This window comes from Micromys minutus (genome assembly GCF_963924665.1).
Source record: "Micromys minutus genome assembly, chromosome: 2".
NCBI lineage: Eukaryota > Metazoa > Chordata > Mammalia > Rodentia > Muridae > Micromys > Micromys minutus.
Genome location: NC_137971.1, coordinates 40,294,486 through 40,320,003, shown reverse-complemented (window position 1 = coordinate 40,320,003; position 25,518 = coordinate 40,294,486).

Below are 25,518 nucleotides of genomic sequence, written 5' to 3'. Positions count from 1 at the left end.
AGCTCACCATGGAAAGACAAAGAGAGTTTCTCTAAAACCCTTGCAGATACCCAAGGCATCTCTCAAACTTTGAAAATCAACAGAAACAAATAGGATCTCTCAATTTGGTCTGATAAGTGGAAACATCCTGGCAGTGTGTTTTCCTTCGAGGAGAAGGCTGGGAAAGGTCATGTTGTTGTTGTTGTTGTTGTTGTTGTTGTTGTTGTTTCCTCTTTGTCGTTTGGGCATTGTAGGTGGAGACCTGTGATCCAAGTGGTGATTATCTGAATGATCTCATTGGCCAGACACCACTCTTTTGTCTTATTCATTTTGAGCAGCCCAGAAGCTGGTGGAAACAGATCTGCATAGGCTTTATCCAACGAGCAATGCTCCTCCACAGTACAGAGATCTGCCCTTTCATCTCCTCTGTCTGCGTATCTTAGTAAAGTGAATAGAACCATGTCTCTTTTTTGTAAAATGATGTGCCCCCACCCCTGTGGTGATGTCTTCCCGGTCCTCCCACCCTGTGTTGCTCTGGGAAAGATAGTTTCCATGTGAACTAACTGCACGTTTCCTCTTGTTCTCCTGTGCTCTGAACCACCAGTCTTGTGATACACTGTCACAACTTATGTGGGACTGACTGGTTACAGAGCCTGCTGGTCTAGATGGAGAGGTGAGAATTTGTCACTGTGCATAAGCAGAAAGATCAGTCAGATACAGTGATAGATCTGCTCTTTGCTCGGATTCATCTGCTGCTATATTAGGGTAGCTCTGCAGCTGCCAAATCCAATTGTGAGCCAGGCTTTGTGGTTGAGGAAACAGAAAAGGAAGGAATGATGTCCTGACATAGTCACTTTAGGATACAGTATCTGCAGAGTGAAAATATTGTAACCAGTATGTCAAAGTATTTTCTAACTGTGCCAACTGCAGGGCTGCTTCAGAAGCTTCGCATCTTTTCTCAAGCACCTTGGAAGAGTTTATATATGGTGATTTTTTTTTTGGGGGGGTGTAAGTTAGCATCCAGGATATAAGTATTTGGGCAAAATCATATTTTTTAAGGCTTGCTAATTAGAATTAGCCTCTATCATTAAGACCAAGGCAATCTGGTATCAAGGGTAACATACGGTCAAATGACCACTGAACAAGCAGCAATCGGTATTACATGAAAGTATTACAGATTTTTCAAAGCTCATTAATATTGAGGGCATAAAAGACAAAGTGCCTGTTAGATTGGAACATACAGTCTAAACAGGCATGGTGGCTTCTTCTTGTGTTTTGCTTTTGTTTGTTTGTTTTTTTTTTTTTCCCCTCAGCCATGTTCGTGACTGTTCATATAGTTGAAAGAGGGAGGAAAGAAAGATGAAAGAAATCATAGCAGGCGATCACCAACCTTATGTGCTTCAACAGGCAGCTGCCACTCAGAATTCCATATCCGAGTGAAACTCGTTTCTCAGCTCCCCTGGGAGTGTGGAAAGGCATTCTCTGTGTTCCTTATCCCCATATGAACCCGGAAACTCTTACCATAAGAAGGGAAGAGAGAACACAAGAGAAGGACATACTGAGGGAAGAAATATCTGGATGCAGTCTGTAGCAGAACACCCAGGGTAGAGATGGGTAATTCTGCTGTTGAAAACTGCCTCCTGAGATCACGGTGGCTAGCTGATTTAAGTAAATTATTTTTCTCCCTTCTACTTGATTAAATGAAGGAGTTAGAGGTATAATGTCCTTTGCTAATAGGCTCTTTATTGCTCTCTAACAGGTGGTTGTGTCTTTTAAAAAGTCACCAAAATTCCAGCTCTTCTGTAAGAGGATGAGTCATTATTCTTAAAGGTCGGGATCTCAGCAGCAATGGAGGCTTTAAAGAGTTTGAGCATCTCTCTGCCTTCTGCGAGGTAAAAGCACCACAAGGAGTGTAGCTCACGGGTATGGGGAGACAAAGGCACATGGGTGATAAGGGGTGCCCTTGTCTCTCTGGACTGATGTTCAGCCCTGAAGTCATTTTACATCAACTTGACAGGTTGGTCCATATTAAATTGATTTTTAAAAAAGAAACGAAAGTGGATTTTAAAAAAATAACAGCAACTTAATAAGCATTAGAGTGTGTTAGCCCTTGGAGACTTGCACTACGATTAAAAATATACACGTCAAAGGAACTCCACTCAATAGCTTCCTGTCATTAGCCCTATCCAGGTCAGCGATGGGGCTGTCACTGCCACTATTAGTAATTTTTCAGGACATTTTACAGAACATTTCAGAAATGCAGATCTCATCATATTCTTGGAGTGGAAGCAACTGAATGAGGGCTCCTGAGGAACGAGACGGAAAAGCCGGCGAAATTTTGCATACACATGAGGAAAGCCACGGGAAAGAACATTTCGACAGTGAATGGATCCTATCAGAGGCAAACATCTATTATTTCCCCTCATGGGGAAGTGGGATTTGTCAGATAGTTCTAGAAAATGAATTGGAAATTCTTTCAGAAAATGTGTGTCTGGAGCAGAGGCAGCAAGCTCAAGCACCCCGAGGGAGCCCAGGCAGGAAGCCCCCAGTGGAGTGAAGGGAGGTTGGGGGATGGGGAGTGGGGTGTAGGAAGTGGGGGATGGGATGAAGCCAACAGGAAATACAACCGGCATGGCTTTCGGAGGATGGAGGCCAGTCCTTAGCTTCAGATCTACAAAAGTGGACCGAAATTTACTGGCTTTCAAAGTTTTCTTAATAAAAGAAATAGAAATTTGTTTTTTGTCTTTTTTTTTTTTTTTTTTTTTTTTTAGATTGTGCAACGTTTCAAAATGAAGGGCTACTTATTCAAAACGAGTCCAAGGAAACCAGACGGACACTTTGCACGAGTCTCTCTCTCTCTCCCTTCAAGAAAGATAGGAAAGCCTGTATTCCAACCCTTGGCAAGTACTAGTTGCTTAAGACAAGTTTGTAAAATGACCAAGAAGTAAACTAAATCAACCTGTGCTCTACCTTTTCTGTCACAACATGTACATGTGTGACACACACACACACACACACACACACACACACACACACACACACACACGGACCCATCATACCAGCTGTGATGTTTCACCAAAATGGCACATTATCATATCCTATGTAAAGTAAGCATCATCTGAGCACTTAGCTCACTAATGACCTTCTGATAATGGTTCGAGAAGGACATGTTGATGATGCGTGCATTACAAAGAGCAAGATGCACAGCTGAGACAAGACATGAGCACCTCTCCACCGCTACTATAAAGGCGCAGTATAAGTAGCATTCGATTTTTTAAGGAATAAAGATTCTTTATTCCATTAAGACTTATGAAGACGTAAGGTCTGTGAAGAGTCAATGAAACTGGAAAGGAAAAGGAAAAAAAAAAAAAAAACTAAGCTAGGAGTGGTTCTTAGGGGCTGGATATCAGAGTCCAGTCTCTGAGAGTACTGGGAAGTCTTTATGGTCTCCAGTTGGTGGCGCTGTTTGGACAGGTTAGGGGGCGTGGCCTTGCGGGAGGAAGCAGGAATTGAGCTTCCAAAGCCTTGTGCTGTTCCTGGCAGCTCTCACTGTTTCTTGCTCACAGTTTAAGATGTGAGCTCTCAGTGAGGTGCTTCAGCTGATGTGCTGCCATGCTTCCCGGCCACAGAGATAGGTGATGGACCCTTTTCCCACTGGGAAGTGCAAGTTCAAACAAGTCTCTCTTTCTAGAAGTTGCTGTGGTTGAGGTGTTTTTATCACAAGTACCTGACACAGAGGTTGGTACCGGGGAGTGGGCTATTATTTTGAAGAACCGTACCATGCTGTTTTATGAAGGAATGTTGAAGATGTTGGGACTTTGGACTAGAAAGGGGGTTGAAAGGCTATCTGAGAGGAATGTAGAAGACAGTCCATATAGCAATGTGGACTGTGGAGGCCAGCTGAAGAGGTTCTCAAGGGGAACAATATTCACAACTTGGCTTGAGACTGTTCTTGGGTTATGGCGAAGAAAGTGGTTGCTTTCTACCACATTCTTAAAAATTCTCTCAAGGCTAAATTTTAAAGAAATGGATTAATTTCTTTCTTTTTTTTTTTTTTTTGATTAATTTCTTTAATAGAGTATGACTCAAGAATTTGGACCTAGAAACTCATGCATACTAATGTTTAAAAATCCAGGGAATAAGCTTGGAGCAACCATTTGTATTGCAGATAGTTTCACAAAATTATGTGTCTCTTTTTATCCTCAGTGACAGTGTGTCAACTTAGATGAGAAGAAACACTGAAGGGTTTTGTAGGCTTCTGACACCTCACAGCATTCATTCTTGGGAAAAAAGATGTTCACGATACACATTTAGGTGGCAATAATTTTAACAGTAAATTTCAGGACTAGGAATTCATTATTCCTCATCTTGTGCCCCATCAGCAAGAAGGCTTGGCAATCATTAGGAAAAGTTCCCGTGTAAGGTTCAGCAAAAGTTTAGTTGGAATTTACTGGGTTGGGAAAAGTTTGGAGAGAGAAAAGCTACTGCATTCTTTGGTGCTTAGTTTTGTTTTTTGTTTTTTTTTTTTTTTGTTGTTGTTGTTTTTGTTTTTTTTTTAAATTGAAGATTCAACATGAAGGGCTTATTTTACTTTTATATATTAGAAAAGCATTATGAAATGAATATTTATATGTGTGCATGCATGGGCATGTGGACTCACATGTTTGCATTTAAGGTATCTAAGCCACCAATGTTACATTGAAAGAAGGTTCATGGACTGGATCTCTGAGAGTCTGGAATCATAGTCTGGTATTTAAATTACTTTAGCTTCATCCACACATCTAAAATGTGACACTGACAAAAGTGACCACCTCACAAGATTGTTTTTCATTAAGATTAAGTGAAATAAATCTAAAACTTAGGATGAGTAGGTAGGCACACAGACAAATATTAGTGACTCTTTCCACTTGTGAGAAAATCCACTAGCAAAGGCACAGAACTGTTCCCAAGTAACTCATCAAACAATGTCGGTGCAGTACTGTAAACAAAGAAGGGATGACTCCAGCAAAATAATAATTTAAAAAAAGATTCTACATTTAAGAGCGACAATTTTCAGGTTGCCCCTAAATGCTATTGAAAACTCACTTATACTGAGAGTGAGAGTGTGAAAACAGTTGTCCCCATACAGCCTGCCTCCATCATTGTCCAGTTGGCTCACAGTTTACAAACAGAAAGTGTAGCGAGACTTTAGCCTGCCCGCTAAATCCTGCATTCAAACATACAGAGCTGCCCGTTCTGCCGCCAGACGGACGGCTGCCCGAGGAGAGATTAGGAGACACTTGAGACGTGGATGCCCGAGGCTTGCAGTCCTAACCATAATAAACATTTTCTTTTTCAGTAAACCAAATGCGATGGGAGCAGCTGCACCAGCAAAGTACCACTTTCACAGTTACTTCTAGCAATAACGGCACTTTAATGTGTTTCCGACACATGGACTCTGAGAAACTTCACTCCAGTTACGCAGATCACAGTTTGACTCGAGTTGGGGAGTCTCTAGCTCTTCTCCCCTCAGGGCCCTTTGGTCTTTGCTACAGTAGAAGAATGATCTCTGTTTTTCTGTCACTTAGATTTAGGGGGAAACACGTGACAGACTCCGAGTTTATTTTTAAAAGACATGAAAGTTTCCAAATAAATTTTAGTGAACTATGCTGATAGCCTGCATGGATCTCTGTGGTTAGATCTCTGAGACCTGCTTGGAGACCACGTTTAACTGTGCCATCACTTCCATTATGGTGATAACAGTCATCTGTCCTTAAATGTGTGAAGTCAATGTGTTAATCTATAATCATGGTGCTGGTGAGATGTATAGAAACGCTTTGGAAGAATGAAACATTTTTAGTTACTATGAACTTGTTTGAAATAACACAATAGATCTGAAGGGGCAACTGTCCTCCTAAGAGACTCACACTCTGGGCTACCTGTGGGCTAGCATGAACTTGCCGTGTCAAATCTTAGACACAATCTGGACTGCTGTGGTGCTGTTCTTTCTTCTGGAAAATCAAAAGGTCAAGGTAAATGACAGGGCGCATGTGCTTTTGATTATTATTCTTAGTAACAGAAAACGTAATTTTATTTTCATTGTGTAGAATGTAAAGGGGAACTTCCCACAAGTTGCCATGCTCCCACTCTCTAGCCTTTCCTTGCTTATCTTTTCTCTTCAGAATTGATGAGGTTTACAGATACTATATTATACTTATCAAGAATGGTTTCTACCTCCCCCTTCTGCAATGCCAGTTTTATTCTTGATCTTTTCAGTCACTGCTAATATACCTAGATTTTCAGAGTTGGGCCTGGAGAGATGGCTCAATGGTTAAGAGCACTTACTGCTTTTCCAGAGGTCCTGAGTTCAAATCCCAGCAACCACATGGTGGCTCACATCCATCTGTAATAAGATCTGATGCCCTCTTCTGGTGTGTCTGAAGACAGTTACCGTATACTTATATATAATAAGTAAATAAAATTTTGAAAGTTCTACCACCCCCTCATTTAACTTTATTAACTAGGCTATGCCACTGTTTGACTTCCTACCAAGGTTCTAAAGGGACCTTAGAAACACTGCTTCTCCCTGACTTCATGTTAGGATTTCTTTTATTCAGTGTGCAAGCCTTTAGCTGATAATGAAAAATCAATATAACCTTCAACCCTTATAAGGTCTTTGTTTTACTTACAAAGGAATTAATAAGTCACAGTATGAGTTATGGCATACAAACACAACTGTTCTTTCTTCATATGCCATTTAGGTGACAAAATTAAATATTGCTTACATTCTGAAAATTGGGAGGTTGGCCTTGCTAGTCCTGATTTAAAGATTTTATGGACTGGCCTAATTGCTTGTGCTTACTTACTAGCACCACTAAAGTAGGATGTTAAGTATACTTATTTGTAATTTCATGAGTGATTTTGATGAGTATCTGTCTGTCTGTGTATCTCTTTAGATTTATGCGATAGCAAATCCAAGCAGAAAATACCAGTTTCTTTTTCTAAAGCTCTTTTTTATATTAGATCACGAGAATATTAGACTATGAAGCACTTTGTCATCGGAATTAAAGACATATTTTCCAAGAAACACTTAAAATCTTAAAGAAAAATTATTGTCTTCCTAGATGTGACCTTTACCTACAATGTAACACAGTATTCCACAATATTTTTCATAATTCAATCTAAAAGACAGTATCACATTTAGATTTTTTTTTATATTTGAGTTATAATGATTGACCTAAACTTTGATTACTAGGCCAGAAAACAAAAGCCAGTATTGGCTAAGAAACGTGTTTATATCTTAAAATAAAGAAGAGACTGACTACAGAGGTAGCTTGAGCAAACAACAGGATAAATATTCAAACATTATCTCCTCCTATAAATTAGTTAAACCTTTTCATGTATGTGTTTAAAGCAATAGCTCATCTTAAAGGAATAAAAAGGTCATGAGAAATAAAGTTAATTAGCTTTTCAGCAGAAGTCAAGACGTTCTGATTTCCTTTAGGATCTCTCAAGACTCAATATTGAGAACATGAAAACGGGGAGACTGTGGTATCAATCTTTTATAACAAATTTTGTTCATTTCATTAACCATCACATCACATCTCTCTGGAAGAATACCACCTTTATTCAGGCCCGCTCTACCTTATCACTTGCTGTCCAAAACAGACTGCAAGTCCCTTGCCTAGGGTCTCACACTCTATTGACATTATTGTGTGGTTTTCCTGTGACTTTTATATATGGAAGGATCTTTGCTCTTTTTCCTCAGAACTAGCAAAGGTCTTGGAACAAAGTCGTTTCCAAAAATACATGTCTAATATTATAAATGAAATAACAGTTTCAAAATAAGTAGAAATAATATAAAAAGACCAGTGAGATAAAATAAGTGAAAAAAAGAACCCACAAAGAAGAGGTAGGAGAAATTAATGAAAGAAGAAAGTTAACCCTTAGGTTTTAGAGAAACATAAAATGATGGAGAAACTCAGAATCAATGAAAATCAAAGGGTATACATTTAGGAAAGAAAATTAAAATATTCCCCAAAACTTTACAATGAACAGTCAGAGTCAAATCTCAGGAAGCATGCTTGTTAAGCAGCTAAACTCAAATGGAATCACCGTGAGCCTGAAGGCCAGTGCTGTGTACTTGGGTGGAAGTGATCAGAGCTAGAAGAACTAGAAGAACTCACACGTTTTACATTCTGCTTCTGATTTTCGTTTTCTCAGTGAATTTCACTGATGCCTCTATTGGTAAATATGTGTCTTTCCATTCTTTAGTTATTACCTTGGTCTAATGCAAGACTGAAGAATGATTTCAGTGCACAGGCTATTAATGGACAGAGAAGCTTACACATGTAATGTTTGTTGGTCCTCATTTGGTAAATATTTGAGATCTGAACAAGGTAGCCAAAATGTTTTTGTACACTTCATAAAATTTACTGTTGTGTTTTTCAAATGCTGATTTCTCTGCTCTCGTATTTTATTTTAACCTGGGCACGGCATTGGAATGTTTACACCAAGAAACTCATGTGTGAAGTTTGTGTAAACAATTCTTAGCATTTATTCACTGCCTTGTCAATAAATGTTAATTACCCAATAGCTGGACAGAATAGAGAAAAGGGTGGGATTTCTGCAAACCAGAGAAAGGAGACAGGGAAAGAGGGGGAGTCAGATCAGCCAGAGGATGGAGGATTTTGAGCCATGAGGAAGGGGACTGGAGAGAGATTTTAGAAATGCACCTGACATCATACGAGCCAGATCAATAATAATATGCAGGTGTCATGGGATGGGGCTGGGAGGGAGCCAGATTAGCATAGGAGGCTAAGATAGACCATTTGAATGCTCAGCTATTAAGGTATAGCTTCAAATCAATATTGTTTCTCTGTGTGGTTATTGGAGACTAACATACAGTGAAGAAATACAGCTACTGGGTTCATTTACTGCTTTTGTTATTTTAAAGATAATTCATTTACAGAACACCAATACCATCCGCTAGGGAAGCAAGAGACAGACAACATTATAAATCATTTATTTTAGGAAAAACCAAAGACTTATACTTTGTATTTGTTGAGGAAAATGCACAGATATTGCTTTAATTCTAGTTTGTTCTCAGTGCTTTGGTTAGTAATACAAACACTATTTCTTGGCCTTCATTTGACTTATAGAGACATAACTTGGAAAATAATATAGTAACATCACAATGTTGAATTATTTTAGTTAATGCTTCCTGGCAAAAGATAAGTTTTATTTTCTTCTTTTTTAATGTTTGTGAAGAGTTGATGGCAGCTACTTTGAAGATAAAATTTTTTTATACCAATTATGAGGTTAAGACAATGTGGAAAATTTCAACCTATCCATAGATACCAACAACTTTAAGGCATTGCAACTATCCAGATATAGCCAAATTTGAGATGTCTAGAATGTAAATTGAAATTTGATGCTTGCTAAAATTCAGTAATGTTATTAAATGTACTGCTCAAACTAAGCAACTGCAAATATTTTCTGAAGAAATATGCTTGTCAGTCTTCTATCTCTATGTATTTATGTACCTACACATCTATCATCTATGTCTGTTTTTCTGTCTGTATATTTATATATCTATTATCAATTATCTATCTACTATTTATCATTATCTATCAATTATCTATCTATCAAAAATTATCTGCCTACCTATAATATATCAATCATCTATCTACCATCCATCCATCCATCCATCCATCCATCCATCCATCTATCCACTACACTTCCCTAACTATCAATTATACAGTTTTACACCAACTATCCAAAGGCAGTTAGCTGTGCTTCTACCCTAGTACAGATTGAGAAATAAGATAGGGGTTCACTTCCTTGATACATTCAGTAAGCATTTGTGTTGTTTCTAAGTTGCTGTCATAAAATACAATGGCCAAGAGGAAATTATAGAAGGAAGAATTTATGTTCACTTACAGTTGCAGAGGGGTCTACAGATCTACAACGGTAGAGAAGGCATAGCAGCAGGAGGAGTAAGCTGAGCAACATCTTTTGACCACACCCAAGAATCAGGTTAAGAACAGGAAGTGAAGCTAAGCTATAAACCCTTCAAAATGCACCCAGGAACATATTTCTTCTGGTGAAGCTTGAACTTCTGAAAGTTATCATGACCCTCCCAAACAGCTCCCCCAACTTAAGGCCAAGTCTTCAAATATATGAGCCTGTTCAGGATGTTTCTAATTTTAGCCATGACAGCACACATGGTATTGGGACCTACCTTAGGCTGCAGTGGTAGACTGGTGAACACATAGCTTGTGCACAAGTCTGGTTCTCTTGGTTTGACTCATCAACTCAGTAGTTTTCCCAGATGATGGTCTGAGAAAATTTTGGAAGATTCTCATAGAGAAGTTCTCAGATACATTTTGAAAGCTGCAACATCTCTATAGAGATATGTACATTGTTCAGTTTTACAATTGTGGTGAGGATTCTCATCTGTTTTCGGGTTAGCAATTGAAACTAAGTTTTTTTTTGTGTGAAAGGAATTGGAATTAGGCACTGGAGCAGAGGAACTCACATGCTCTTGACCTTTGCTTCATTTTCTGTTTTCTTAGTCAAGTTCAGTGAAGCTTCTATTCTCAAAATGCCTCTCTCCTTTAGTTTATTACAGTTTTGAATGTGTGTTTATATTTTCCGAGTTGCATTTTAAAATCTGAATTTAATTTTGTACCACAGAGTAAACCATGGCTCTGTGATTTACCCAGCAAAAGGTCATGGGCTAATCCATCTGGATTTTGATGAAGGAGAGGGAACACTTAGGTTAATTATAGAATGAGCTTGCGTGATCTATCACTCCTAGATCTGTTGTGGAAAATTCTCAAAAGATTCAATATTCATGTGGTTCTTTTTCTGGAGGGTACTGTTGTTGTTACAGCTGGACCTCACAATGTGAATCATCTTGAGCTTATGATTTGACCCTTAGGAGCAACATTATTCTGAATAAATCATTATCTCAGAATCAGAGCAAGAGTTTTGGCTTGGGAGTGATGAGTAATGCACAGGTACACTTAAGTTGTAGTTCTGGCAGGATTTTCAGGGTTGCAAAGTACTCTCTGAGTTTTTTTTCTAGCAGCTAGAGAATGCCAGTTAGCATCTTGTTGTCTAGTAAACTAAATATAGGCTTGCTACATGAAGATTATCAGCTCAGTTTAACACCTCAACCTGATTAATTACTCAAATCACAAAACCTTGCCAATCTTCTTTTTGTGTCTTACAAACCTATAGCTCTAGATAGTAAGTAGGATTTGAAATGCTTTACGGTAAGAGAAAATGCCTCAGCTTGCTATCAGGCAAGCCACAGAATCAACAGACCTACAAGTAGATTCTCAATATGCAGGAGGCAGCCAGCCAGTAATGTGGATGGCAGACTAGATGCCAGGCAGCTGCTGCAGGCCATGGTGTAGAGTAAAACCATACATGACTGCTGCTTTCCACATGGCATCACAACCAATGAACTATCTGCTAAATTTGACCTATATTGCTCCACTCCCACACCTATCCAATGAAGTGGGTCTCATTATCTTATTAAACAAGCAAGAACATTGATATTCATTAGACTAGGGACCCCATCACCATGCACCCAGAATGTATTTGGGGGCACAAAAAACCATATGACTTCAAAACTCCATGGTTTTAGCTTCTCTTTCTTCTCCCTTTTATCTTATTTTTACATGTGATCTTCTCATACAGTCCTAACACTCACTTACAGAAGTAATTTAGGCTCTTTGCACTAACAGCTTCGTATTTGTGTGGCAAAGATGGCTTGTGAACAACAGTTTATTAGACTTCAAGCAATACTGGAGAAAGAATAAAAATGTCTGAGCTCTGGTCCTGGCTCTCCCATTCTCTGCTGGGCTATGCCCCTTTATTTTTTATAAATACAATATTGAGGAAAATGTCTTTCTTTATTGTCTGTGAAATCCTTAAATGGAAGGATTTTCTTTTTTTGCTTCTCTAAGTCTCAGTGTCTTCTCTCCAATAGCTGTTAGCAAAAAAAAAAAAAAAAAAAAAAAAAAAAAAAAGGCCTTTCACTCTTCCAGAACAATACAAAACAAAGATTGTTCCTGCTTCTCATAGATATTTTAATTGACCTGCAGCAAACAAAGGATGCAGTGGCATTCTTGAAAATTGCTGTGAAATGTGAAATACACACACACCTCTCTCTCCTATCTATCTATCTATCTATCTATCTATCTATCTATCTTTCTATCTATCTATCCATTCATCCATCAATCTCCAGAGGGTGCAGACATTAGAGTATTTTTGATTTGCATTTTTGTAACTTACCTATTTATAAGTATCTTGGTGCCCATTTAAAAAATTAAAAGTGGAATTTTATTTTTTCTGAAATATTTTCTGACCTTCACAGCATCAGAATCAACGAAGCTAAGCCTCAGCGAGCACTGGGTGTTTTACTGAACTGGTCTGGTCCGGCGTGGCCAGGCGGACAAAGCTCTGGTTTCTGCTTCCAGAAAAGTCCAAGTCAGCATTTACTTAGACAATTTCTTTCAAAGGAGTTACAGAAGCAGTCCACAAGTATCAATATTCTCTGTACAAACTCATATCTTTGTTCTGTTCGCTTGCTCTTGTGCTGTCTCTCCCCTTTTGATTTTCCTATAAAAGCTAAATTAGATCTCAAGGGTTCTGCACCACTGAGCAAGGATCTCCTCTAGTCCATTGTGATGGAAGTAAATGCACTCAGGAGGGAGATGTACTTGAAGGAGAGGCTAAAGTGTCTCCCTTCATTGAGCTCCCCTGTCTCCTGCACAGGCTACCCACCCTGACTTCTGTCTCTAAATACCTTCAACCGGCACATGCGCACATCACAATCCAGATAGCTTTTGGCAAAATCGTCCAGGGGCTTAGATGATTATCTTTAATCAGCACACCCTTTCTATGCCTGTCCTATCTTAGCTCTGTCAAGAGGTGAGGGAAAGATCATTCAAGTGCTCGGGTCGTGTAGCTTTCTTCTATCCCTGAGAAAATGTGTTCTTGGAAAATAACTCTAGGATCCTTGATGAGGCTGTAAAGGATGCTAAACTCAATGTGGTAGGTGGCTCAAGACTAGGATGCGGTCCTAACCTCTCTGTAGTTTAAACAAATACAGATATATTGCAATGTCTGACATCATGAGAACACATTGTGAGTCTAACAAGGCAGAAAGTAGGCTTACTTTACATAGATTCAAAAATTGGTACTGATACTCTAGTTCAGAATTTGGAAATCTTACAGCGTTCAGGCTATAGAAGCCTGTTTGAATTTTGATAGTTTTTAAATGCTTCTGTCCTAAGAAAGAAAATAACCAAACCAAGCCCCATAACAATACAATTAAAGTATTTTCTTTTGGCCTAAAGAGGTGGACTAGTAGTTGAGAACGTGGGCAGGTTGATCTTCCAGAGGTCTTGGGTTTAAATCCCAACACACAGCTCACAACTCTTAACTCCCTTTTCAGAGAGAGAGAGAGAGAGAGAGAGAGAGAGAGAGAGAGAGAGAGAGAGAGAGAGAGAGAGAATAACGAAGAAAGGGAAAGACAAAGAAAATATGTTGCTTATTTATTTTAAGAACTAATGATGTGAAATTTAAAGTTTTATTAAAGTATTATAGAAGCATTTGCAAGTGTACATTAGAAAGTAGATCTAAATAAAATTTTGAGGTTTTCTAATCAGAAGCATGCTGTTCAGTAGGAGCAAGAGAAAAAAATTAACTGTTCTAAATTCTTGGAGGATTTTTCAAAGGCTATGTGGAAAATATTTTAAAATATAGATATTTTTACATGTGAAACTGATGAAATCTTTCTGAAATTCAGAAAGATTCAACAAGCCTTCCACAGCCATAACACACATACACATGTACACTCACACACACACACGCACATGCACACACATTCACACACACATGTACACACATGTGCACACTCACACACACACATACACACACATACACACACATGCACACGCACATGCACACACATGTACACACACGTGCACACACACACACACACACACACACACACACACACACACCAGACCTAACATTCACTGAGACTGAATGTGAACAAACTGCAATTTACCTGATAATGATGCATTTATTTTTCTGACAATGTTAAAAACTGTAAGGAAGCATGAGAACAAACCTTCTGTTGCATGTTCAGACCTGCTATGTGTGAGTAAGATGCTCCGTAAAAGATGGGCTTTTAGGGCCTAATGGCTGTACAGCTCAGCCAGCAGACACTGTGCAGATGAGGGATCAAGCATTTCTATTTAATTCTTCCCAAAATACGTGAGATTTAAAGACTTAAGAGTTTGTCTTTTACACATGGACATAGGCATAAGTTTCCTTTCCAATAAAAAGTTCACACATTAAATTAATCTTCAATAACCATCTAAATGTGTCCCAGCATACACAAAAATACCTTCCTGTTTTGTCATTTTTGGTATCTTTAAGGTAGGCTCTTCATGTAGCTTTCTACTTCCTCCTGAGACCACCCTTGGAGAACTCATACAACATGAAAATACTACCCAATTGTGAAACATCAGTTTGTGATGTGAGGTTAAGTTTTCTCATAAAAAAACAGAGGTTACAGCACTTCATACTTTTTGTATAAGAATACTAACTGAAAAGCAACAATAAACCCTCTAATAAGGTACAAAGTTTCTGTCTTCCCTCTGTATTGGATAATATCTGCATTTAATTTACCCCTAACAATGACACTAGAATAGAGTTATTATTTATAGATACTTGATACAAACACACATACACACACACCCTTTGAAGGTCAGAAAATTGATACATTAATGAAAGATTAGAACTCCACTTCAATGCCTGGGGATGTTGGTTCCCTAGGAGGTCAATATAATATTTTACTGAAAATGAATATATATATATATGTTTCATATATATGAATGAAATAACATATATATATGTTTCACTGTGGAGTGATTGAATATTGGATGCTTCCAAGGACCTTCTCCTCCTTAACTATAGGGACACCTACCTAGCTCCTCTACTCCTCTATATTATGAAGTTTACAGGTATCATTTTGCAGGGCCATCTTGTGTTGTATTCAGAAACAACCCTTCATACCTGTTACTGTGGAAGCTTGGAGATTTATTATCAGGAAAAGCATTTGGTGAAGAATAAGAACAAAGTCGCTAGATGTAGGAGAGAGACATGAACCCCAGCCTTGCACTTCCTTGATGTGTGACCTGGGACAAGTGCCCTGACTTTTCCTTATCTCAGCTTCTTCATCTATTAGATAGATCAATAACACAGATACTTTGTTTTTTAATTGCCCACTTGCTACTATAATTAACCCAGTTATTATTTGTTAGTGGAATTACATTAAAACTCCATCAGGACTTACATCAGAACTCTGAAGGTAAGAAGTGTGGTTATAGTATTTGCTTACAAACAAATGCTCTTCAGTGGATCACCTATGATGATTTACTCTAGATCTGCCAAGTATTTGTTAATTGTTTCATTAATTACCTGATATTTTGTTTACCTTTCCTAAACCATAATTAACGTGATGTTTCAGTTAGCGATTATAGATATGTATAGATTTAGTCTTGGGACTGGTCCAAATGATGCAAAATATAATTAAGGAAACTATGTGAAACATAATTCTTGAAGTATAATTGAGTGTTTCCTATGGAGGGACCACATAATGCTTGTCAAGCTTATCCTACTACCTGTGGCCAACAAAGCCCTTCTGAATGTCTAAGCTATGTTTTTTGTGATTGTTTTCTTATGTCAACATATTTTGAATACCTTCTTAAGGTTTACATTTTGTACCCATTGAATATTTATTGATTCGGGAGATAGTAACACCAAATTTAGACACACATTCTGTCTTTAGAGCTTTAACAGTTAATTGTTGGGGCTAGCTAATAATTGTCCACAAAAATCTAGCCCACCTTATTTCTTCAAATAATATTTTACTGGAGCACAGCCAAAATAAATAAGTTACTGAACTTGGTCAATGGCCACTTTGCAAAGTTCTAACATTTCGAGCTGTGATAAGAGAGAGCTATAGCAGCTACATAAATCCCTGAGTCTAAAGCATTTACTAATGGGACTCCGAGGATATTCAGAATGGTCTAGAAGAACACACTGGCTCCTACTCTTTGAGTATAGTGGCTCTTATAGCTAACTGCTGACAGTTCTGTGACTGGAGATTAGTCATAATTTGTATAGGGTTTAAATAGATGAGTAAAAATGAGCAGTTGCTTATTCTCCAAAGGCTGACGTGTTTGTGCCTTGTTAAAAAAAACAAAGCTACCCTCTTGAAAATGGGCAACCATTCCGAGGATGAAATAGTTGCCCAGGTATTGCAGTGATAAGTTAGGATGCTGGGTTCATAAGAGCCACAGAAAATATGGCAGGTGACTATGGGATAGGGGCTCTGGGCCTTAGGGCAGAAGAATTTCTTTTCATTCTGGTGTGACCATAGAAGTAAACTTGATAGCCTTCATAGTATGAGTTCAAAGAATATAGTTTTCAAGAAATTTTAGGTTTTATATTCTAAGGTAAAATTGATGAATTATTCTTTATGTATACCAGTGAAATTGATATCTCACAATATTTTGATATCCATGTCATAGAATTGAGGAAAAAACACATAATATTTACTTTTATTCTAGAAGTCATACTTTCAAACCATATATGTTTTGTCAAAGCGTCCATGCTTAACACTCATTTATTTAACCACTAGGTTATATTTCATTGTAATAAAATATGCATTAATTTAACATACTTTCACTGTGAATACTGATTATGTGATAGAGTTTCTTCTTATTGAAAACTTATAATTATCATTAGCATTAGATACAACTGAAAAAAAGGCAGAGGATGCAACAAATTTTATATTATTAAGTACAAAAATAATTTTAATGGAAACCAATCTTTCAGGTTACAAAAGACCTTTCCCTTCTATTTATTTCTGGTACTTGTATTTGACTATTACTACCAAAATAATAGTGGGGTTTATCATTAATTCCACTACGAAAACCCCAATTTATATAAGTGTATAGAAGAAAGTAGAACCTTTAAAATTGAACTCATATATTTGTATCTTTTAAGCCCCTTCTAAAGTTGATGTTTCAACTTATATAGTATTCTGTCACCAAAAGCTATTTTGAATGATCTGAGTGACAATCTTAACAGTTTCTTTTCAATTTTGTAGGAAGCAAAGAAATAAAAGCCATCTGACTTGCAAAAGAATATCTTGTTCATTTGTTAAATCATTCATTATCTCAGCACCGAAATCAATGTTTGAATGACCTGTCTTGTTAACTCAGTAGAAGGCTTCACATTTTCAAATTCTTAGAATGAGCAAAGCTCAGTCTTCCTTAGGGGTGGCAATGGGGTTATTATGCAGGGACAAGGGGTGGAATAGTTGCAGTCTTTCTAAGAAATATGTTGTGGGAAGGCACACTGTTCAGAGACCTTTTCCAGACTTCTGAGGCTGACTGCTGTCACGACTGGCCATTTGTATGGCAAGGTAATCCTTTACTCTGTGGGTTTTCCTGTACATTGTGTGATGTTCTTGTTACTCTTGGCCTCTCCCTATGAGATGTGTAGAACTCCACCTTAGCTGCCACAAACAAATTCATCTTTAGACATTAACCTATGTTTCTTGGGAGTAGAGCAAATTCTACACCCTTCTTCCAACATATTTCCCTGGTCTCAAACTTGCACCCCACTCTAAATCACTGCCCTAGAGCTATTCGTATTCATGTATGATGGCTACTTGGGAGGTAAAAATCATTGAATTGGGCCTGAAATACTAAATACCACTGAGATTCCAGCCATCTAAAGGGTGAATTGAGATTCCTCACTACCCCAGAGCATACGAATATTTAAAGTATTTTTCAAGTGCCATGTATGGGAATTATTTACTTTTCTCATTTCTTATTCTATGACACCCAAGCCTGTCAATGTTGAATGACATTTTAGCATTCCTAGCTTTGCAAAGCATACCTATGTTGTTGGGATATCACATGGAGTTCAAGACAGAAGTGGAGTAAAGCTAATGTTCAAAGATCCTGGTCTTTGTGCCTGCATTTGATGCAAAGCATTTGCAAAATTAATATGAACCTTCAGAGATCTAAAAAGGTATGCATGTTAATTCACCCTCAAGAGCTGAACCAGCCTTTGTTAACAGATTTAGAAAGTTTTAGCATGCTCTCTTCCTCTTCTCCATCCCCCTCCCACTCTCCTCACTCTCCTCCTAGTTCCTAGCACTTGTATCTGCATCGTCTCATATGTGTTTCACAAAGACAAGAACAAGTGCTTTAGAGCATGGGATGATTCTATTCTGCACACACACCAGCATTTGGTATAGTGCCTCTCACGCAATACTTCAGTAAGTTATGGTTATCTGATAAGTGTTAGGAAATGAGTGAGAGAGCTAATTTCTCGAAGGACCCATTAGGAATTCATTCTTAATCTTATCAACCTGCGAGGTACTGCGGTTAGCAGTTAAGCTAAAATACAGTGACTCAGAGAAAAAATACCATCTTACTACTAGTGCAGAGTGCTTACTTTCTCACTTCAAAGTTACCCATACTGACTGCGTATGTAAAGTGTGAAGGTACAAAAAAGAACATAAAGAAGGAAACAAAAATAAATAAACAAAATCTTGGTATCCAGATTGTTTTTTCTATTTTGCATTTTATGTAAGTGAGATACTATGATATCTTAAATGGTTGCGTTACAATTTTTCTTACTGGTGTTTAGGTTTAGTCTTGTCAAAGAGACTTTTAGTTTCTTTCCATTTTAACCCGAGTTCTAAAGCATGCTATTAGTTACACATACTAATATGGGTAACATGCTAGTGAGGTACATGACAGTATGACAAATGCATACATACACATGCCGAGTGCATGCACAGAAGTGCATAATGGCTGTGCATAAAGGTACTGCCCAAATCACCCACAATAAGGCCATGGCCATGACTAGTGAAGAAACCTGCCCTTTAGTTTATTTTCCATTGGAAAGATTCCAAAAAGGCAAATTGCCGGAGCAAAGACTATGATTTTTTTAAAAATATTAATAACTTTTACACAGGTGAGTGTTGATACACACCAACACCCAGATATGTATAAATGTTCTACATTTCCACATACATAGGTAAATAATCAAGATTTACACTGCTGGGCTTTGAAAACAAATCCTGGGTCATATCAGCTTTGCAGTGATCAGGACGCTTCAGAGCAGTGACTGAAAATGCCGAGCTGTCCAGAGGAACCCAGAGGAGCCCAGGAGAAGTCACCGAGCCATTGGAGCAGTGGATGAAAACCGCAGGCAGAAAGCACAGGGATGGGGTAAAATTGAACAAAATGAAAGAAACAGACCAGAATGTCACAAGCGCTGATGTCATGCGTTGTGCTAATATAATTAAGCCACCACCCCAGCGCAGGAGGCCACTGATGCTCAAGCCACCACAGGTGTCACATGACAAGCTTTCGAAAAGAAAGCTCTGCTGCTTTTTATCCCTTTAATAAAGAATCTGAGTTTTGTTCCCAAGTGTTCATTAGCCATTTTTTTTTCTTGAAAGAACCAGATGCTAACTTTTTTTTTTTTAATTTAGGGCCAGTTCAAAATGTAGTAGTTGGTGGCTCAAATTGTTTTGTAAAGCATTCTATTTACATACGAGAGTTTGCCTAGGCTCTTCTCCCCAACACCTATTATTTTGCATACCTGTCTTACACATCTCACAATATTGCTGAGTGGGCTGTCAGGATAGCGTCTACATAAGCTGGTTGAGAGCTATAGAGCAAGAAACAAGCAAGATATTATTATACTATTTTTTTTTTCCTGCTGTTACATCTGTACAGGGATAAGGCTGCATCTGTCAGCTCCTCTCAGTTTTACATAGTTAGTTCCTTTTAAAAACGTTTCCAGAACTTTCCTTAATGGCAGCCTCAGTCTAGCGACAGAATTAATGATTTGGAGGAAGAAGGTGCTGTCTTTGAGAGAGTGCTATTCCAGAGGTTATTTTACATGAAGCAAAACAAAGAGGATCCCCTGAGATAAGGCTACAGTCTCTTCTAACCTGTTATTATTAAACAAAGTAGAAAGCAAATAGAAGATGAAAATGACCCAGTGTGTGCAGGTTTCTTTTGAAAAGTATCTTTGGGCAAATTAGGATGACTACAGGAGTCAGCATCATTATATAATGTGATCAATTACTGCCCCAAAGAATAAATAACAGGGCAGTGCTAGCATTTCACACCACCCTTTTACAATAGAGTTTACACCGAGGAAGCCTGAAAAAAAAATCAATAACAGTGGGCTAACAATCATGCCTTTAAAGAAACAGAAATGGACTTAATTTGAAACCGTAAAAATTAATCACATAAATGATAGCGTCATGTAAGGTGCATTCTGGCTCAGCCAAAATGCAAAACAAATTAAATTACAATGCTGTTAGGAAAGAGTGAAACTTTGCATTTCTGTAGAATTAATATCAAATGTAATTGGCTTTCCCTTTTATATTGGTGGGAACAATTAGATATGGCACCTTTCTAATGGCATGAAGGTTGTTTTTCAAAGAAATATCTTGTATAAAGAAGCAGGGAATGACAGGAAGAGGAGGCTGGTGCCAATATTAATTGATCAGATAAGGTGAATCCAGGCCAGGGGACTAAGTGGTGGTATAGCAAGCTTTTCAGCCCATTGCTTTGTTTGAAATGTTTCTGCCTAAGGAGAAACTACCATCTTGCTGGCAGGCATTAAAAACGAATGTTGAAGGAGCTTGGGAACGTATAAGCACAATTATCTCTGACTGAAAGAGACATTGAGCAGAGAAGAATGTCATAAGCAGTCACCAACAACTTCAGAGAGCTTTCCCCCAAGGTTTCTTTCTTACAGTCAATATACATTCTCAATGGGGAGACAACATATTCAATTTTACTAAAAGCTAATATTTTAAATTCACTTTTGAGTTTATGAGGTTATATATATTTGCAAAAGTCTAATGGAATAATTATCAAAGAAATACTATTGTCACTTCGGAGTCATTTTTATTCTGGCTAGTCAGTGTCCAGTCAGAACCCAAAGGTTTGTTTTTAATGCTTAAGTTTAATTATTCCTCACATTGGTAAGTAATATCATGATTATTCAGGGAGTAAAAACCGTGGAGGGCTATGTTATCCCAAGGGTGCATTGCAATTGATCAGACAATTTTATTATATGATTCTTCATCATGTGATTCAAACATTGGCCAGTTTTAATGAAAACATCTTAACAGATATAGTTACCCAATGGAGGCAAGGTTTACATTCATACCTAGCAAGTAATTAACACCTTGTGTAATTTATTAGTAATATGTACTAAACATGTAGAGGTGGCAAAATGGAATGGCCTATAAGACCAGAGTGCAGATTATTAAAAACAATACTATTTTTTGAAACAGAGGCCTTCATTTAAAGGTAATATTAAGTAACTTTAAAAAACAAGCAACCAGAGACAATGTATCTTTTTTCTTCCTCCTCCCCCTCTTCCTCCCCCTCCTCCTCTCCTTCTTCTTGCTATGGGACATAATCAATAGTGGACAACTAAGACATTCTTGTGAATATTATCTGATGATTCTTAAAGAACTTTTCTTCTTCCTTTTCTGCCTTTTTCCTTTTCTTCCCCTTCTCCTTCTCCTTCTCCTTCTTCTTCTCCTTCTTCTTCCTTGAGATAGTTACTTGGAGGCTGGTGAGAGTCTTGACCATATTAAGTGTTCTGTAGTCTGATTTATAATGTGGAAGTATCACACACAGCTATTCTGTATGTTTTGTTTTCTTTTTAGTTATTGTATCATGAGGAGATTTGTCTCTAACTTTAAACAAACACTCAAGTGAATTGTGTTAGACAACTGTAAAAATCACTAAAGAGAAAGTAGATACAGCATCATTTTGGCAGAAATAACTCAGGATCAATTTATTTATGAAACATCATGTTCTAAAAGTGACAACATAAATGCTCACTTATTCTGATTTGAGCATCAGCCAGAATTAATCTTCAGTAACATTAGTAAATAAATTGAATCAAAACCATGTTAAAGACGGGTAGTCACACAAATTTATAAATATTCTTAACATTTGCATTTTGAATTGTGTTTGGCATGGTTAATTCCAAAAGTCCTATTTCTTTGGCATCTAACAATTTTTTAATAGTGGAAATATATATGCAAGAACCAATGTGGTAAGAATTAACCTCATTTTCAAATCTTGTCAGTTTTGAAAGGAAGGAAATTTAATATATTAGAATGTTTGGTTTCAATTTAATTTTAGAGTAGACTAAAAAATTAATTTATTGAGAGCCCAACCCTCCAGGTAATATATTGAAAATACTTTGTTTTGCAGAAAGAAAATTATTTCCAGGAAGCACCATACCTTAAAGATATGACATGTTTTTCCAGCAAGTGTTCCTCTGTTCTACCAGACTGTGCGGCATTTGCTCACATTTGACGACTGTGGGATTTGGACTGAGGTTTCTTCTCTTCTTTAAAAGTGTTTAATTCCTCTGCACACGCCAGGCACAATGTATGTACAAGGTAACAGAAAATATTGTGTAATAACTTTGTTATTTTATTCAACAACGATAATAATAGCAAGTAATTCATTAGGAAGTCAATATGTCTAAATGTTTTAAACTTGTGTTATTTTTTGGTTCTGAAATCTAGAAACCAACAGCTGTTGGGTGAAAAATATAATTTTGGTATTTATTTTGTCTTAAACTATAGAGCTGAATTTCATGTTAATGAAGTACTATTAAACTACATGAAGTCCTCTTGTAATTCGTTCTTTAGCCATATTCTATAAATGGAGCTTTTCAAGTAACCAATTTCACTCTACAATTTAGGCAAATAAATATAACACAGTGATCTGATGTTAGGAGCATTAATTACAAAGAACAGCACACTCTGATCCTATTTAATAAGATTGACTTTTAAGCAGTGTTTTTAATGAAAAGATCAGAATATTAGTTTGGTTCTATTAATTAGTTCAAAGTACCAGGCATATTTTCTTACAAGTTAAATACACAAACAAACAAATGAGATTTCTATTACAAATAGCAGCTCCAACAAATGCATTGCTTTATCAAGATTCTCTTTACATTTACCACCCAGAAGATAACATTGGCCAGAAATTACATCCAATATGAGCATATGTCCACTGTCATTAGACCTAAGTAGAGGGGAGAGAAATTTCACTAAGTGTCCAGAAAATCCATCGTCTTAGGAAATGACTGTTCAAATATACTGAACAGTAGATTGGCTTTCTAACATTCTACCCTTTAGGGAAGCCCCAAGAAATCAGTCTGCATTGTTAAACTAGTTTTTGAATTCCTCTAGTATCAAGAAACAATCAGACCAAGGACCAACCATAGTTACCATGTGGCTGGAAGGTGTTAAAACAGAAGACCACATTTCCTCAGTCTAATACATTCCAGCTAACAAACAGTATCTAGCTGTGTACTGTTTCTCAGGACTGCAAAGAATTCCAAAACTCTATGCAGAAATTTGGAAACAACACTTTTGGTAATTCAAGGGGTTATAGCCAACAAATGTGTCCCCAAATTGGGGACAATTTGGCTCCTTGGTAGCTTTGAAATGGTGACATTTACTGTGGGGAATTCTCTCTAGCCTGACCGACCTGCTTTTCAGCTTCATGGGCTCAGAAACTTGATCTCCCAGTGTTTCAGAGTGGACTAAACATTGGGATGAGGACTCACAATTACTTAACTAAAGCTCACAGAGCAAATGCATAAGATAAGAACTAGCAAACTGTCATTTCAAAATGAGGAGCCTTGACTTCGAAGACTACCACAGGGGCCTTCAGCCACTGCCCACAAAACTCTCTTAGCGAGGTGGATTTTTGTCTTGGTATCTGGTAATCTAAGATACTCCCTGGAGTGGTATCACTACTTTCAGATAATAGCTTAAACATTAAAGAAAATGAAATTCAATATATTCAGCTATTTCCTTGTTTGGAAAAAGAGAATTTCATTTATAAAATCAAGTATATGTATACTGTATTACAATAGTTTCACTTCTCTTCTTTACTCTGTGGTACTTAAAAAGCAAGTATCATATTGCACACACATATGTGTGTGACAATGATAATAAGAGGGAAAGAGACATCAATTCTAGGGGAAATGGGGAATGAGTGGTTGGGGGATGGGTGGGGCTAAAAGGAGAAACTGGGGGGTGAAAGAGTTGTGATTCTATTTAATTAAAGTGTATACAAATCTAAAACAAACAATACTAACAAAAATATATTCTTGCCCACACCTAAAATCTTCACCTGTATTTTTTTTATTACTAAGAAATACTTTAAGCTTTCTTTGTTTACTCATTGCTTGAGATATTCAAGACAATGCTGCTGCTTTTTCACAGAAGATAGTGATAGTCTCTCAATAGTTCTTTCATAATGACGACTGGGGAATACACCACACAGCATGTTTATAGGCCTCATTCAGAGCAACAAATCAACCGAAAGTGGGACTTGGGCTCATTTTTCTCAGCCCACGGCAAGTACCAACCACTTCACCTGTGAGATCCGAGCACGAAGCGGACTCCTTACTATTTTCTATCTGATTTTTGTCTCTGTTCCACCTAGAGCAAGGCCGAGACCATGCAAACAGCCTACTGTATCAACATGAGCATCCTCAGGATCTAGTTTTTGAGTTTGTGTTGGGTAGATGATCAATAGATCAATCATGTGTGTGGAAAGCATATTCGTTTCTATTGGTATGAACATGGATATAGAAGATGACAGGTTTGAACTTTTTCCCCTTAAAATTAAAGTTGTGGTGGACACACCTTTGAGGAAGTAATCTCCTTCTCATAGAAGAGACGTTTACCTGGAGTTTCTGAAAGTAGGACGATCAGCAGGTTTGAGAGTTTTCGGAACAGGAGAGAATCAGGTTTATGAGATATGAGGCAGAGCTGTAAATTTCCATTTGAAAAGGTATTTAAAAATTGGTTTGGAAAATAATGAGTTTATTTTCCCCCTAATTCTGGGGGTCACTGCTTGTTAGACTGTTCTTAGTACAAAATCACTGTCTGCACAGGTGAGGCATGCTCACAGCACAGTAACAGCACAGCCATAGGTAATGGGGGACAGCATTTGAAAGGAAGACAATTTGATTATATACCTTACAAGATTTAAAAGTCTTTTAATTGAAATTTTACTTTTTTGAAATGTGTAATGAGAAAAGCCTTGGTATGAGGTAAAAATCTGTATAACTATTTTCTGGAGGGATCCCAGATCAACTGCGTGCTCTGTGTAGCAAGATAGTTGACAACAATAAATCGGCTCATTGCCCGAAACATCATTTAATAAACAACCAGGCTAAACTGCTCTTTCTTTGCTAATGTCAATAGTTTCTCTAGGTTAGAGAAACACAACTGAAGACCGCATAATACGACAACCAACCACACAAAATGAAATTTGCAAACACCCATTTTAATAAAGTAACTCACACAGTCAGCATTCTACACCGACTAGTGTAATATGTAGCGATGCACATGTCTGAGCG